At 49.4% G+C, this 17,109-nt stretch overlaps 1 protein-coding gene across 6 annotated transcripts in view; it reads left to right on the forward strand.

The window, feature by feature from the left end:
• ECD (ecdysoneless cell cycle regulator) overlaps positions 1-17,109 on the forward strand; it is a 444,921-nt gene that overhangs the window by 116,131 nt on the left and 311,681 nt on the right. The gene's annotated exons all lie outside the window — the stretch shown is intronic.

Below are 17,109 nucleotides of genomic sequence, written 5' to 3' on the forward strand. Positions count from 1 at the left end.
CTTAGCTCACATTTTCAGTACCACCGTAAAGGCAAGCATATACATCAGAAAAGAATAGGAGATAACTGTCTACAGAGTAAGAGAGAGGTTGACTGAATAGATTTTCACTTGATGCATATTTAAGTTTTAAATTCATCGTTATACGTCTATAATAATTTGCATGTTATGGTTTTCTACTAAGGAAGATTAATTCAAGCATTGAATGTAATTCAGAGTTTCTATTACTAATGCTAAAGAAAATGGAGAATCGAGAAAACGCAGTATTCTGTCCATGCTGCCACTAGCATTTCTCTGTCAATCTGTCCACATCTGGTGGCAACAGCATCCCCATGCGTAAAGGAGGAGGGAAGAATGCTATTAAATGTATCATGAAGTAAATTATGCCACAAAAGATTTGAACATTCAACCAGACAGTAAAGGAGGGAATATATTGAATTAACATTGTTCTGTAGTAACATGAAGAAAGACTCAATTCTGTGACATCCACAAATTCAAGTATTGCGCTTTTCTTTTAAATGAAACGTTTACTTGAGTCCAAAACTGCCCACAAAAATCCTTATTTCCCGTCCTTAAACAAGAGTGACATTTGAACCTGAATGATGTTGAGGACACCCATAGATTATGACCAATTTGAGGGACCTTTTAAGAGCTTCCATAGACGAGACACTAATACAGACCATAGCTAATAAGTACGTCACTAAAGTTATCAGTATGTCATCAATAAAGTAACTGGAGAGGTATACCACCATTGAGTGAAGACTTTCCACCATGATTGAATGGAATAATATTTGCCTCTGTCTTTAATAGGAATGCAGCTCTCCTTCAAGTTTGCATAGGAAACCCTTGTTTTTTGAAAGACCAGATGCTTGTTTTTGTTGGTTTAAATTATCTGGCACTACTGAGGATAGTTCCTTGATCAGTTTGAAAAGGATTTCTTTAAAACCTAAATCCCTGGAATAATTTACAGCCCACAAAGTGTCCTCCTGTCTTGACCATCCTGAAAGGGACTTAGTTTAATTGCTCTTTTTGCTGATATTGCTTCAAACATATAGACATTGCATTATGCGTGCTACATATTACTTATTAAGTTATCTTAAGCGAGTAGTAAATCTGACACTTTAGCCTCAATTGTTTTGTAGCACTAGACAAACTACACCTCTGGAAAAAAAAGCCAACTACAAAATCAACCTTGTGTTATTATCATTTTTTAAGGTAGCAAAGAAGCAACTAAAAACACATTGTTCACACCCCACTAGTGGAAGTATACAAACACCCATAGAACCCTGTGCTTTGTCCACTCCAGGTAGTGGCATACTTGTGGATGCACCCCAAGCAGCATGCCTTAAACATGTTCTATACACAATTGCTAATCTGCGCAACCTCAGCAAGTAGTTCAGTGATGTACACTACAGGTAATGAAGCAAAATAATGATTACATTAGAATAGGCAGTCCTGCTGAGTGTCCCATGATAGCTTCTAACCTCTGATCATGCAGGTTAAAATGCTGACAAATAGTTCATCCCTGAAAGATATGGTATTCCTCATAGCCACTACATTGTATTTTTTTCCGATTCCGGCCCTTTACCTATTGCATGGATATTTGGTGTAAAACATAGTTCTTATTTTGGGGTGTAACCCTATATTTGGCCTGCAAATGTTGAACAGATCCTGTTACTCCGCTGTGCTTCCGGATCTCCCGTTGTTATCTCCAGGAAAAACTGCATCTTAAGAGAACCTTTCAATTGCTCAGTCCATATGAATCCATAGACTATACCTAGACCCAAATATAGGAGGTACTGATTGATATGCATTATAGCAAGGAACAGGGTTTATGTGAATGGGTAGGATGGTGGCGCCTGCCCAGGGTGAAACGCTAGTCACTGTGTCATATGTAGTGAGACGGTGCGTGCAGGAAGGGGTTAACTCCGAACCATCTACCCAAAGACCAGGGGTCTTATGCAAGTTAAAACAAGCCTGCGCACACGTCTTAAATACGTAGTAGAGTGAGTACTCTGTCTCTCAAATTCAACAAGAACGTATACAGTACAAATATACAGTTTTTAAGAAGCAATGAACAGCTCAGACGTTGTCATGTTATTCCTGGAAGGTTGCCCAGCCAACACGTGTTTCGTCTTGGTGAGTAACCCAAGACTTCATCAGGGCTTAAGGCAATGCAAACGAAATCTATGCTCTCTCTGCCGGTTTTACTTCCGTACCGGCTGGTAAAGAAGGTGGAGGAGTGATGTGCTCCTGACAGAAGAATAAGTTTAAACGAAATCCACTCCAAAACGATAGTGTTTCAGACCTGAGTCACTGAGATAAGGTGAGGTACAGGTCTATGAGTCTATCAGCAGTGTAACAAAGAAAATTGCATAATGGCACAGGAGTCGGTGACACGGGAAGTGGACAAAACTTAGTCGCTAGACTGTACATATATGGAAAAAAGATACCAAACGTTTGTGCATCTATCGGCAACGAATCAAGGGCAGCATCTTCATGGTACAGAGCGTCAATCATGGATTAAGTAGAAAATACATTGTGCCTTTTCTTGCAGGTACAATCTGTGCAAGATGCGTATTATCATAGAAATGGACAATCCATACAAGGGAAATGTTGTGAGAAAAAGGTTAGTAATCCATGCCACATCCTGGATGGGCGAGGAAGAGGATTCGCACATTGTGGTATTACAGAAAAACATGCCATAACCATCCATTATTCCAGCAGATTGTGATGACTGAAAGGGTCGGAACAACATTCTAACTGACATGGGGAACCGGTCTATTTAATCCCTCAGAAAATATTGCATTTAGTGGTCAGTGTTTAGGCCGTGGTCCACTGCTTTTAAGCGCATGATCCAAATCGCTTTAGTCTGGCGTAGATGTAATTCTCTATTGCCCCCCCCCCCCCATCCCCGCAGTGGTCTAGGTGGAAGATGTTCTATGCCAAAGAACGAGAGTTGTTTGTATGCGCTTTGGGCCTTGCAGGTCATGGCATGAACTGCCATGGGGTACTTGTCATTGCCCTGTTTCAGAGCCCTGGCGTGTTCGCTGATTCTTTCGTTCAGCATCCTGATGGTGCTTCCTACGTATTGTAAGTTGCATTTACAGGTGATTATATACACAACATACTTAGTGCAGTTTATGCGACCCTTGATGTTATGTTCATATCCATCTGGTCCATGGAACGCTTTAGTGTCCCTAGCCCATCTGCATACGCCACAGCAACCGCATTTATGAAAGCCCTGTGTGTGTTGGGTGAGCCAATTGCCAGATGTGTTGTCGCAGGGAAAAGTAGGGCTGAGAATAGATTTGAGAGTTCTGCCTCTTCTGTATGTGATCTGAGGGGTTTGTGAAGTGAATTGTGTCAAGCTTTGATCAGCTCCGAGTATACTCCAATGTTTTCTCATACTTTTCACTAAATTCAGTGTCCGTTCATTGTAATTGGTGGCCAGTCTGACAGGTTGATTGAGGCATCGTGTGTAACTTCTATCTTTATTTATTTATTTATTTATTTATTTATTTATAAAGTCTTTAATTGTGTCCTTCCTGGGCAGTCTCCGAATATGGCGTTCTGCTTTTGCTAGGGTGGCTGGATTGAACCTATTAGAAATGGGGGCCTATAGTCGACAGTGGCTGGCGCCGATGTCGAATAGTGACCCTTCTTCCTAAGTCCGAGTAAGGGGGCTGCACCCTTTGATAACCCCTGCTCAACCCTGTGGTAACGTAGCACGAGCAGACAGGCCTATCTCAGAGGCAGTGTGTGAAGCATTTAGGACCATACACAATAACGCAGGACAGACGCTACAAAATAGACACCACAAGCAGTTATAAAAAATAGTTATCTTTATATAGATTAAACACGAAACTGAGAAATGCTCAAAGAACCACAATGCACGTAATTACAGATTTGTCTCAAGAGCGATGAAAGCACTTGTGCGTGTGGGTGGAACGAACTTGGTTCGGGGCCGGGATCTATGCGACCCGGTGGTGCACAATGTACAAGGTACTTAGGATATAAAGGGGCACGATGCACAGCTCCTCAGGAAAGGTGCGGGATGGCAGGCGGACCCACAGCGGCCACAGTTCTTGGGCGGTGGCGTTCCGCAGCGAGCACTCTCGATAATCCTGGAACGGGTGTGGAAGCGGCACCGAGCGGCGCACGCGGAAGTTGACAAGGCTCCCGATATGGGACTAGCGTAGGCACTCAGCGGCACAGCTATTCAGCTGCAGCGGCCCGCGATAGCGATGATTCTTGTGGCAAAATAAGGATGGGCACTCAGCGGCACAGCTTCTCGATGGCGGCGGCCCAAAACAATGATAGCAAGGACTCTTGTAGCAAACCCAATGCGGGCCTGCAGCGACACCGCTCCTCAGCTGCAGCGGCCCACAGTGGCGGTAGTTCCGATTTTCGTAGTAGGGCAAATACGGGCACCCAGCGGCAGCGGCCCACAATAGCGACAACAAGGTTTTTCGTAGCAGTGCCAAGATAGGCACTCAGCGGCACAGCTCCTCGGCTGCAGGGCCCACAATGGCGTCAACAATGGATCTCGTAGCAAGGCCTATGCGGGCACTCAGGCGCACAGCTCTTCAGCTGCAGCGGCCCACAATGGCGATAGCAATAGTTTCCGTAGATAAAGCAAATGCGGGCACTCAGCGGCACAGCTTCTCAGCTGCAGCGGCCCACAATGGCGATAGCAATAGTTTCCGTAGACAAGGCAAATGCAGGCACTCTGCGGCACAGCTTCTCAACTGCAGCAGCCCACAATGGCGATAGCAATAGTTTTCGTAGACAAAGCAAATGCGGGAACTCAGCGGCACAGCTTCTCAACTGCAGCGGCCCACAATGGCGATAGCAGTAGTTTCCGTAGACAAGGCAAATGCGGGCACTCAGCGGCACAGCTTCTCAACTGTAGCGGGCCACAATGGCGATTGCAATAGTTTCCGTAGACAAGGCAAATGCGGACACCCAGCGGCACAGCTTCTCAACTGCAGCGGCCCACAATGGCGATAGCAATAGTTTCCGTAGACAAGGCAAATGCGGGCACTCAGCGGCACAGCTTCTCAACTGCAGCGGCCCACAATGGAGATAGCAATAGCTTCCGTAGACATGGCAAATGCGGGCACTCAGCGGCACAGCTTCACAACTGCAGCGGGCCACAATGGCGATAGCAATAGTTTGCGTAGATAAAGCAAATGCGGCGTTCCCCGCAGTAGATCCAGAGGCCTTGGATTTCACCTGCGAGTAGGATTTCTTTCGATAGAAATCCGGGCTGCTGAAGAATGAAATCTAATGTCCCTGAGACTTCGGCAGGGGGCAAGCTCAATTCAGGCCCTTGGGTAGTTGCTTCAGTGGATGGATGAAAGTTTCAAAGTCCTCTCCCTCTCGTTTACACGGCCAGAGGTTCGACTTGGCATCCAGAAGTTACACACCACGAAGGGGTTTCAGATCAGATCTTTATACCCCAAAAGTCTTTGTTCTTGAGAAAGTCACAAATCACTAGACCCGGCCAGAACCAGTTTGGTGTCAACTTGGATCACTTTATTTACGAGGCTGCATCCTCCCTTCCCGGGAGAGGGGCCCACCATCAGACACCCAGTGGGAGGTGGAGCCATCATTCACCTTGCCAGGAACAGCCCTGCTCAGATCAAAGGGGTCACTCCTCCCCATACTTCAACGGCAGATTGCTCCATTCGATCCAGTTCGGCCCCGGCCTGCCCTGGCCTCTAAACCAGACAACCAATCCACATACCAGCGAAACACACAGAAATGCTTAGACAAAAAGATACCTACTTTCCAAAGGCGGCAATTGCACACGCAGAACATAAAGACAATCACTACTGCCAGATACACGTTAATATTTGGAGCGGAAGCATACGAAATTCAACCTCCCTGGCATGTTCCTTGGTACTACTAGGACTACACCGGTTCATCAGTTATTTTATAATAAGGAGCATTCGCGCTGTGTCACTGAATGGCAGTGGCACAGCGCCCAGAACATCTAACGCCAGCAACCATGAAGAAGACATAAACAACAAAAAATGGAAGGGAGACCTACGCCAATGGTGCCAGGTCTAACACGCGTCCCCTCCTGCTGAAATTTGGGACGAACTACCCACCCCCTGGCCGTTTTCATCACTGAGGCGGAAAAATCTGGACAGACCCGTCAGCGTTGGCGTGTTCTGTACCAGGGTGGTGTTCCACCGTAAAGTCCATACCCTGTAGAGAAATGGACGTCCTCAACAACTTTGGATTCAACCCCCTCATCTGCATCAACCATCTGAGGGGCCTGTGGTCTGTCTGAACCCGGAAGTGAGTCCCAAACAGGTATGGTCTCAGCTTCTTCAATGCGCAGACCACAGCAAATGCCTCGCGTTCAATTGAACTCCACCTCTGTTCCCGGGGGAGCAACCTTCTACTAATGAAAGCCACAGGTTGGTCTAGGCCCTCTCCAATGATCTGTGACAGAACAGGCCCCACACCATGCTCGGAAGCGTCTGTCTGAACAACAATTTCCTTTAAAAAGTTGGGCGCCTGGAGTACTGGTGCGAAGCACATGCCAGTCTTCAGGGCATCGAAAGCTTTCTGACAGGTCTCAGTCCAGTTCACAATCTTTGGCTGCTTTTTAGAAGTCAGCTCAGTCAAGGGTGCAACAATGTTGCCATACCCTTGGAGAAACCTCCTGTAATAACCTGTGAGTCCTAAAAAGGCTCTCACCTGTGTCTGGGTCCTTGGAGGCTCCCAAGCCAGGATGGTTTCAATCTTGGGTTGTAGGAGCGCCACCTGGCCGCTCCCCACCTGATGTCCTAAGTATACCACAGAACCCTGCCCAATCTGGCACTTGCTTGCCTTGATTGTGAGGCCTGCCTTTCGCAGTGCCATCAACACTTCCCAGAGGTGGCCCTCCCATGAGGAACTAAACACTGCAATGTCATCCAGGTAGGCGGCGCTGAAATCTTCCAGCCCAAACAACACTCTGTTGACCAACCTCTGGAAGGTGGCAGGGGCATTCTTCATCCCAAAGGGTATCACACGGAACTGGTGGTGTCCGTCAGGCGTGGAGATCGCAGACCTCTCCTTTGCCCCATCGGTCAAGGCGATCTGCCAGAACCCGGATGTCAAATCAAACGTGCTGAGGTACCGTGCAGTCCCTAGCCAATCTATGAGCTCATCAGCTCTGGGGATGGGGTGCGCGTCAGTCTTGGTGACTGAATTGAGACCTCGGTAGTCCACGCAGAACCGAAGTTCCGGGGTGGCACCAGGCACCGCAGCCTTGGGTACCAGGACTACTGGGCTGGACCAAGGGCTGCTAGAGGACTCAATCACCCCTAAAGCAAACATTTTGGAGACCTCCTCCTTAATGTACCCTCTGACCCAGTCAGTCACTCGGTATGCCTTATGCTTCACGGGAGGACTATCCCCAGTGTCCACGTCATGGACACACCAATCGGTGACACTAGGCACCAGGAGAACAGATCACTGAATTGCCCCACCAGTTGGCGACAATCACTCTGCTGTTCAGGGGTCATTGTGGTGGAGAGGACCACGCCCTCCACTGAACCATCCTTTTCCTCTGCCCACAGGAGGTCGGGAAGAGGCTCACTCTCCTCTTCCGTTCCAGCATCTGTAGCTAGTTGCATGCCCACTTAAGACCTCTCAAAGTGGGGCTTCAGGCGGTTGACATGCAGGACCCGCAGAGGGTTCCTGGGAGACTGCAAGTCCACCAAGTAGGTAACAGGACTCTTGCGCTCCACCACCTCAAAGGGGGCGGTCCACTTATCCTGGAACGCACAGGGCTCCACTGGGGCCATGACCCACACCTTTTGACCAGGCTGAAACTCGATCAGAGTGGCATTCTGACCGTGCCAGCGTTTCATCTCTTCCTGGATGGCTTCCAGATTTGCCTCAGCAAGTTTCCTGAATGCCGAGTGTGGTTCCTGAAGGACAGCATGTAGCTAAACACATCCTGGGGAGGCTTCCTGGGAGATTGCTCCCAGCCTTCCTTGACCAAACTCGGAGGCCCTCTTACCGGGTGACCATAGAGCAGTTCGAAGGGACTGAACCCTAGAGACTTCTGTGGCACCTCACGGTAAGCAAACAACAGGCATGGCAAGAGGACGTCCCACCTATACCTCATGGGCTCCTCTAGGCCCATAATCATGCCCTTAAGGGTCCGGTTGAATCTCTCAAACAGCCCATTACCTTGGGGGTGGTAAGGAGTCGTGAACTTGTACGTTACTCCACACTCCTCCCACAGAGACTTCATTTATTTGGAAATGAAGTTAGTATCCCTACCGGACACCACCTCTCTGGGGAATCCCACACGGGAGAAAATCCCCGTCAGTGCACGTCCCACCACGGGGGCCGTCACTGTCCTGAGGGGGATTGCTTCAGGGTACCGGGTGGCATGGTCCACCAAGACCAGGATGAACCTGTTGCCCATGGCTGTCTTGGGGTCCAGAGGCCCCACAATGTCAATGCCCACTCGCTCGAATGGAGTACTGGCAACTGGGAAGGGCTGGAGCGGGCCCTTGATCTTCCCCCCCGCTCTTTCCACTTGCCTGGCAAGTCTCACATGTCCTGCAGTGAGCATCTGAGCTCTTGCGCATCTGGGGCCAATAAAAGTGGGTGACCAGCCTCTCAAAGTTCTTAGTCTGCCCCAGATGTCCGGCCAATGGTACATTGTGAGCCAACCACAGTAGGAAGGCTCTGAAGCTCTGGGGTACCACCAGCACAAGGGCTGACGCAGGCTCAGCAGCCTTAGGCTCGCCTTAAAGGAGGTCATTCTCCCAATAGATCAGATGTGATCCTGACTGATCACCTGCTGCCTGGGTTGTGGCCTGCCGCCGCAGTCCCTCAAGAGAAGGGCACGTTCTCTGCTGTTCACAAAATTCCTCCCTGGTGGGCCCTCCTTCCTGCTGCCAATGGGTCAGCTCCGGTAGGTCCCCCAGTTCGGCTACTTGTTCCCCTGTAGGTTCCAGGGCATCCCCCTCAAGGGCTGCTCCTTCCTGGACCGTGGGAACCATGGGGGCCGGTTTCCCGCACCCCCTGCCCCTTCTCTTTAAGGCAGGGGCCTGGGCCATACTTTCAGGCTCCAGGTCCTTCTGGACATCTTTACTGGCTGCCATGGACCGAGTGGTCGCACACGCCCACTCAGGCAGATCCAACATTTCCAAATGAGACTTCCTCTCCACCGTAGCCCATGGGGAGTTCTCTAAATCGTTGCCCGACAGACAGCTGGCCTCACAGCTACTTGGAGAGTTCCTGAGACACCCCTGACACACACACTCAAAGGGAACTTGATCCACTTCACACTGGCTCTCAGAGTTGTCTGCTGACACTACTGGGCAGAATGCATGGGGACAATCTGCTCTTTGCACACCAACCGGGAGCTGACAGCAGTCACACTTGCCCCTGTGTCCATCAGAGCCTCCACCCTATGGCCATTGATTGTTACCCACTGCCTGTACTTCTTAGTGTTAGCAGGCAGTGCGGGGTTCGGGACCTTCTCAAAGTCTCCTAGCGAGACAAGGGTCAATTCTACGGGATCCAACCCACTTTGGACACCCATCTCTTCCCCTCCCAGGGCTACACTGGCAATCTGGCGGGGGGTGCATGAGGTGGTGCATTGGTGTCCTTCTGGGGACACTGAGGATCATAATACCTGTGGCCCACTTGGCCACACTTAAAGCAAGTAAGGGGCCCCCTCTGAACAGGCCTACCTGTCGTGGGCACTGGCTTCTTTTCAGGGGGAGGCAGGGACACCACTCCTTGGGTCCCTCGGGAATTATTTTGGGGCCCTCTCTGGAACTCTCTCTGTTTACCCCTGTCCCCCCCCACTCCTCTGCTGGGGACCCTGCCCACTTTTGGCGAAGTCTCCCACAAGACCATTGCGAACCCGGGTGCTCACCCAGCGGTCCGCCTCCTGAGCAAGCTTCCTAGGGTTAGTGAGCTTGCTATCAACAAGGTGCTGGCGTAGCTCTGGAAAACAGTTACTAGATAAATGCTCCCATGCAAACAAGTCATACAATTGCTCAAAGGTTTCCACTTTGCTACCTTTTACCCAGCGATCCATTGCTCTGCAAAAGAAAGACGCTTATTCAACCCAAGTGGTACCCTCCATCTTCTTGCAGGTCCTAAATCTCTGCTTGTACATTTCTGGGGTCAAACCATAACGCGTCAAGGCCTCTTTCATATGGGCATACACCATCCTGCTCTGCTCAGGCAGGTCTCACAGGGTATCCCTCCCATCACTCACAAAGCGTCCCCACAACCCCGCTCCCCAATCCTTCTCAAGGACCCGGTGGGACACCATGGCTATCTCATATGCGGCAAACCATTGCCCAATATCCTCACTCTTATGGAAATCCTTGATGACATCCTTGGGTATGTACACTCTACTCTCGGTAGGTACTAAAGGTATGCTGCCACCAGAGGGGGAGATCTCCAGACTCTTAGCTTTGATCTCCAACTCCCTCAAATCTCTGATGCTCAAGTTTCATTTTCTCCAGTTCAAATGCCAACCTATTATTCTCAACATCCAATTTTCTGCTCTCTAGGTCCTTCTGACCTTCCAATTTGGCCATCTCCAAACTATGCCTCCTATTTCTCTCTCTGTCCTCCATCTCTTCTGGAGACACTCTTTGAGAACACACTAGTACCTGGGTTGGAAAGTGCCTTACCTCCCATTAAACCCACTTCATCATCCTGCTGCCCTCCAGCGTTCTCTTCCTCATTCCTGGCGGACTCTCTCGCCTCCATTCAGGCCTTCTGATATTCCTCCTTCCTAGAGAGGCCCGCAACCGTGACGGTGAATCGCTTGCAAAAAGACTTTAGCTGTTTGGCAGTGTATGTTTCTAACCTATCTTCCTCAAAGAGGAGATCCTCCAAAGCATTGGAGGTTGGCCTACCCAGTGTAGACATGACTGGTACAGTCAACAATAGAACAGAACCAAAAAAAAATATTACCTGGCTGACAATCACAGTCCGCACATAATCAACAAAAATACTTGGCTGTCAATCACAGTCGGTAATAGAACCAAAATCACCTGGCTGGCAATCACAGTCCGCACAGAACAGCAAAAAAAATACTTGGCTGGCAATCACAGTCCGCAATAGAACCAAAATCACCTGGCTGGCAATCATAGTCAGCACAGAACAACAAAAATACTTGGCTGGCAATCACAGTCCGCAATAGAACCAAAATCAAACCGTACGTTGTTTACCCTCACTAGTAGCGTACACTGGTTATTGTATGTGGATCATAAATGCAAGTCCTGATCCTCACCGCTGACCACCAATGTTAGAAATGGGGGCCTCTAGTCGACAGTGGCTGGCGCTGATGTCGAATAGTGACCCTTCTTCCTAAGTCAGAGTAAGGGGGCTACACCCTTTGATAACCCATGCTCAACCCTGTGGTAATGTAACACGAGCAGACAGGCCTATCTCAGAGGCAGTGTGTGAAGCATTTAGGACCATACACAATAACGCAGGACAGACGCTACAAAATAGACACAACAAGCAGTTATAAAAAATAGTTATCTTTAGATATATTAAACACGAAACTGAGAAATGCTCAAAGAACCACAATGCACGTAATTACAGATTCGTCTCAAGAGCGATGAAAGCACTTGTGCGTGCGGGTGGAACGAACTTGGTTCAGGGCCGGGATCTATACGACCCGGTGGTGCACAATGTACAAGGTACTTAGGATATAAAGGGGCACGGTGCACAGCTCCTCAGGGAAGGTGCAGGATGGCAGGCGGACAGTTCTTGGGTTGTGGCGTTCCACAGCGTGCACTCTCGATAATCCTGGGACGGGCGTGGAAGCGGCACCCAGCGGCGCACACGGAAGTTGACAAGGCTCCCGATGTGGGACTAGCGTGGGCACTCTGCGGCACAGCTCTTCAGCTGCAGCGGCCCGCGATAGCTATGATTCTTGTGGCAAAGTAAGGATGGGCACTCAGCGGCACAGCTTCTCGATGGCGGCGGCCCAATACAATGATAGCAAGGACTCTTGCAGCAAAGCCAATGCGGGCCTGCAGCGACACAGCTCCTCGGCTGCAGCGGCTCACAGTGGCGGTAGTTCCGATTTTCGTAGTAGGGCAAATGCGGGTACCCAGCGGCACAGCTTCGCAGCGGCCCACAATAGCTCCAACAAGGTTTTTCGTAGCAAGGCCAAGATAGGCACTCAGCGGCACAGCTCCTCGGCTGCAGCGGCCCACAATGGCATCAACAATGGATCTCATAGCAAGGCCTATGCGGGCACTCAGCGGCACAGCTCTTCAGCTGCAGCGGCCCACAATGGCGATAGCAATAGCTTCCGTAGACAAGGCAAATGCGGGCACTCAGCGGCACAGCTCCTCAGCTGCAGCGGGCTACAATGGCGATAGCAATAGTTTCCGTAGACAAGGCAGATGCAGGCACTCAGCGGCACAGCTTCTCAACTGCAGCAGCCCACAATGGCGATAGCAATAGTTTTCGTAGACAAAGCAAATGCGGGAACTCAGCGGCACAGCTTCTCAACTGCAGCGGCCCACAATGGCGATAGCAATAGTTTTCGTAGATAAAGCAAATGCGGCATTCCCCACAGTAGACCCAGGGGCCTTGGATTTATCGACAGAGGCCTCACCTGCGAGTAGGATTTCTCTCAATAGGAGTCCGGGCTGCTGAAGAATGAAGTCTAATGTCCCTGAGATTTCGGCAGGGGGGAAGCTCAATTCAGGCCCTTGGGTATTTGCTTCAGTGGATGGATGAAAGTTTCAAAGTCCTCTCCCTCTCGTTTACACGGCCAGAGGATCGTCTTGGCATCCCGAAGTTACACAAAAGGCAATGGGTGTGCAGTTCCTCAAGGGGGGGAAAAAGGGAAAAGAACAAGTCTCTTATTGATTGCCCTCACACACCTAGCAAGGTGTCATGCATCATCATTGGGCTGTGCTCCTCGTCGGGCCGGCGCTGCAATGCCCGACGGGCTCCCGCAAAGGGGCTCTTTGTCGGAGATCTTTTGAGAGACAGCCGTTTAGGTGTGTGGGGGTAAGTGAACAGTGTAGTGAGTGAGTGTGCTAGTGGTCTAAAATAGGTCTGGCGCTGCCACAGGGAATTGCATCGGAGATGTGAAGTTTTTATGGTGTGAAGGTGTTTATCTTGATGGTCTAAGGTCCTGTTTGTCGTTGAGGCTGGAGGAGAGCGAGCCGCATGCTTTGCTCTAAGTGTTTTGGTAAATTCTTCCTCATATTAACTTCGCTGAGGCCAGTAGATCCTCCAGTTGGTTAGTTTTGAATTTGATTCTTCTGAAACTGTCCATATAAATAGACGTGGGGTCCTCAGCTGGTTGGTTAGGTGGTGATCTAGATATTCTTGTGGAAATTTCTTGCGGGAGGTGGTCACTTTGATCTTGGATCCCTACCTGGAAACCTGCGATCCAACTAAAAAATGATAGGGATACAAAAGTGTAATCTATTAGCGTGCTTGAGGTTGAATGTTACTGCCAGGGGCTGATCTCCTGGAAAACGCCCATTTAGGGCCACAAAGCCTAGATGTTCCAGATCTTTTACGAAGTTCCTGGCGAGAGCTGATTGTTGCCTCTTGGTGCTCAGCTCCTGGCAAGGTATGTTACAGGCTGAGTGTTGTTCCTCGAGTAGGTCGTCCCTGGACTGTGGCCCTATTAGGTGCATGTTGAAGTCTCCTGTCAGCAGTAGTTTTGAAGTTGATTCTTCCAAGAGGAGCCTGATAATTTCTGCCTCCACCATTTTGGCACCTTTAGTTTTGTCGCGGGGATGTATATAGGAGTTTAAGAGTAGTATTTGTTGTATGGTGTTCCCATCCCGTATGCTCACTCTTAGTGCTTTAGTTGCGTTGGTGGAAGAAGTGAAGGTATCAACGTCTTCAGTCGCAGTTGCTGTTTTTATTGATGAGTAGATTGTTAGACCTTCCTTTAGATGTCTAAATTTTGAGCCTCTCACTGCTGGAGTTTGGTGGGTTCTGAAGCCAAGTAGATGAAAGGGTTCCTCTAACCAAGTTTCTTGCAGTAGGATGAGATCAAAGCCTTGAAAATATTCCAGGAAGTCTTTGTCCGATGTTTTGTTGGCCAAGCCGTTTATGTTCCAGGAGCAAATTTGTAGGTGGTGGTTGCTTGCAGGTGGTTGTTTTGACTTGCGTCAAGTGCTCACCTCCTGACAGTTTATTGTCCTCGCTAGCCAGGACCAGTCTTACGACCTTATTGCTCGGAATTGATCATTCCTTCCTGGTGTCTGTGCGTCTATGCTTGTGCTCCTTTAAGTACTGAGTGTGGCTGCAAACCTGGCTGTATTTTCGTCTTTACTTTTGTTTAGAGTCAGTGGTTCCGGGTAGCCAGGCCTTTGATAAAGTTGTATTTTTATTCCCCATACTTTTAGTTGGGGTTCCTCATCCAGGATTCTCTTCACAATTTCTTCGGAGGACCAGGGTGTCTTTGTTATTTCTCTGTCAGAGATTTCTTTGATGTTTTTGAAAGCGATTCTTTCCAGATCGTGTGTTCTTATGTCCTCCAAGCTTCTAATTGCTTGAATTAGGTGTAAAATATTCCCTCTGTTGAGGATGTCCCCACAACCTCTGGATTTATATTCAGGAATGAATAGAATTGAGTTGTTTTTAAGTTGTGATTGGCTGGCAGTTGGAAATGTTGCCAGTTTTGGCAGTTCCTCTTTGAGTGGAGTGTTCAAGAGATCCATTCGAAGTCTGCAATTTTCCTTGGTGGTGGTTATTACTTTCCTTGAGATGGTTGACTCGCCAGGATTTTGCTTGATGGATACTTCTGGAGCTCTCGTACTTTCCTGTTTGCTAGTTTGATCTGATTGTGGATGGCTCTATTGAATCATCCTCAGTTTAATATCTGAATCCTCTGATGATGAAGTGATCAAAGGGCTTGTTTTTTTTATCTCCTTTTGTTTTCCTGGAGGTAGCTGCCTCTACAGGTCTTTTTTTCTTGAAAAATGTGGAAGCTCTAGTGCCTACGTTTTTTTTTGCTTCCGTCTATTGCTTTGTTAAATGGCCTTGATGGTTCATCCTCTATCGCATCCTCCCCTAATGTTGAAGTAATCAAATGGCTCGATTTGTTATCTCTTTCTTGGGGTAATAGTTCCATTAATTTGCTAGTGACTTGTCCTTTTGTCCAAGATCGAGTACTCCCTGATTGGAAGTAATCCGCTATCTCGTTTTTAGGTCTCGGCTAGCGAAGCTGGCCTCTTAAATGCTGGTCAGCCATTGGAGAAGAGCTTTGTCTCTCTAAACAAGCCCCGTCTTTTTCGGATTCGGGGGCGTGTTTTTTCGCGTCTTTCTCTTTTTCGTACTCCCTGCCCCTTTTACACGTGATGGGCGTGGTTTTTTTTTTGTTGTTTTTTTTTATACATCGGAAGGTTCGGCCATTTTATGCGCGGTCTTTACGGAGCGGGACGTGGGGTCGCCCCTTCCTTGCTGCTCGGCGTTTCCTGGATCGGCGTTTCAAGTCCGGCGTTTCCTGGATCAGCGTTTCAAGACCCCTTTCGGGTAAAAGCACTCACTGATTTCTGATGTCTCGGTACGGGAGCCTTTAGCAACATATTTTGCACATATTTTAAAAATCAATCTCTAAAGCTCTTATTTTTTTTTGCATGGCCGGTGTTAGAAACACAAAATATATCATTGTTTTAGGGGTAAGACCATTCCCCGTGAACCCCTCCCGTCTGCAGCGCACAGTGTGTGCAGAGCGCCCCACAACCTGGCTGTCACTGCCACAATGGGCCGATTGTGGCCCACACAATAGAGTTCACAGAGCCCCGAACAAAATACAATGCACTCCGCTTTCACATGATTCTTTTTTTTGTTGCTGATGAACACATCCAGGTGAGGAAAGAACACACGGGACCCCGCGGTGTGTGCTGGGACATGTCAAACGATTCCGATGTTACATGGAAGTGCAAACATATTGGAGAGGCCAGGGCCGGCTTTAGCGTTGGTGACGTGTGTGGTGTGACAATCGTTCCTAGCACCAACCCCCTTCGTGGGCTTCAGCTGCCCCCCCCCCCCCCCCCCCACTCTTTCCCCTCCTCCTCACCCCTCAAGCTCGGCGTTTCCTGGCGTTCGAGGACGGGCGGCAGAGAAGTAACAGGACTCTGTCTTTTCCTTCTTACTTAGGGAAGAAAAATAGAGTGTCCGGTTCTGCTCTGACGCTTCAGCTGCCCCCCCCCCCCCACTCTTTCATTCCTCCCTCTCTTTCTGTCTAGCAGTTCTTCTCTTACTGAAAACCTTGACTTCAAGATGGGGTTCATTAGGACTTGGCCCTTCTGGCAGGTTCACCCCTGGACTTTTTGGCTTTTTTATTGGTGACTTGGTGTGGTGATTTTTTGGTTTCTACGCACTTTCCCTGTGTCCCAGGGTAAAGTGCGTGCGCGCTCTGAGTGCATGTGGTGAGATAGGCCTGCCCTCCCATAGGAATGCATGGGGAATGTATGTGTCCCTAGTAGTTCCTGATGCGTGGGGTGTGCAGGCCCGAGTTTGGTATGTGCGGACTCGTGGGAGTGAATGCTGCGCGATGATGTGTGCGGCGTGCATGTACCTAGTGTGGAAGTGCCACTTCTAGAAGTGGGCACTTCTGTGTGCAGTGTGTCTGTCGCGTGATTGGCTGGTCATGTCATGTGACGGGCTAGGGATTCCCCAGAGTCAGGATGAGTCACCCAGTGGTGAATGGGGAGATCAGCAGCTAGATGGATGGGAGGAGTACACCTGGGTCCTGAATAGGCCAGGGTTTTCCACACACAATGCTGGCCCCGCCCCCTGTGGTGCGACTGACGACCCTAGCCCTGCCAGTGAATAGAGTGAGGGGCTGAGCACATCAAGGGTGCTCCCCAACCAGCTGCGACTGGTTTTCCCCCTCACCCTGAACCCAGAACAAAGGGTTTGACTGTATAAAAATGGGGCTGTGTCCCCACAGAAAGGGTTCACTTCCAGGATCCTGAGGGGGGCTGCTGCTGCTGGAGGCCAGGAGGAACCGCCACTTGGGACTGCCTTCCTGCCCTGGAGGGCCCAGTGAGCTGGCCCCTGGCCCAGCCTTGTCCCCCTGCCTACCTCCCTAAAATCTTTGCTGGACTTTGCTTGGAT

The sequence above is a fragment of the Triturus cristatus genome, chromosome 1_2 (genome assembly GCF_964204655.1).
Source record: "Triturus cristatus chromosome 1_2, aTriCri1.1, whole genome shotgun sequence".
Taxonomy (NCBI): domain Eukaryota; kingdom Metazoa; phylum Chordata; class Amphibia; order Caudata; family Salamandridae; genus Triturus; species Triturus cristatus.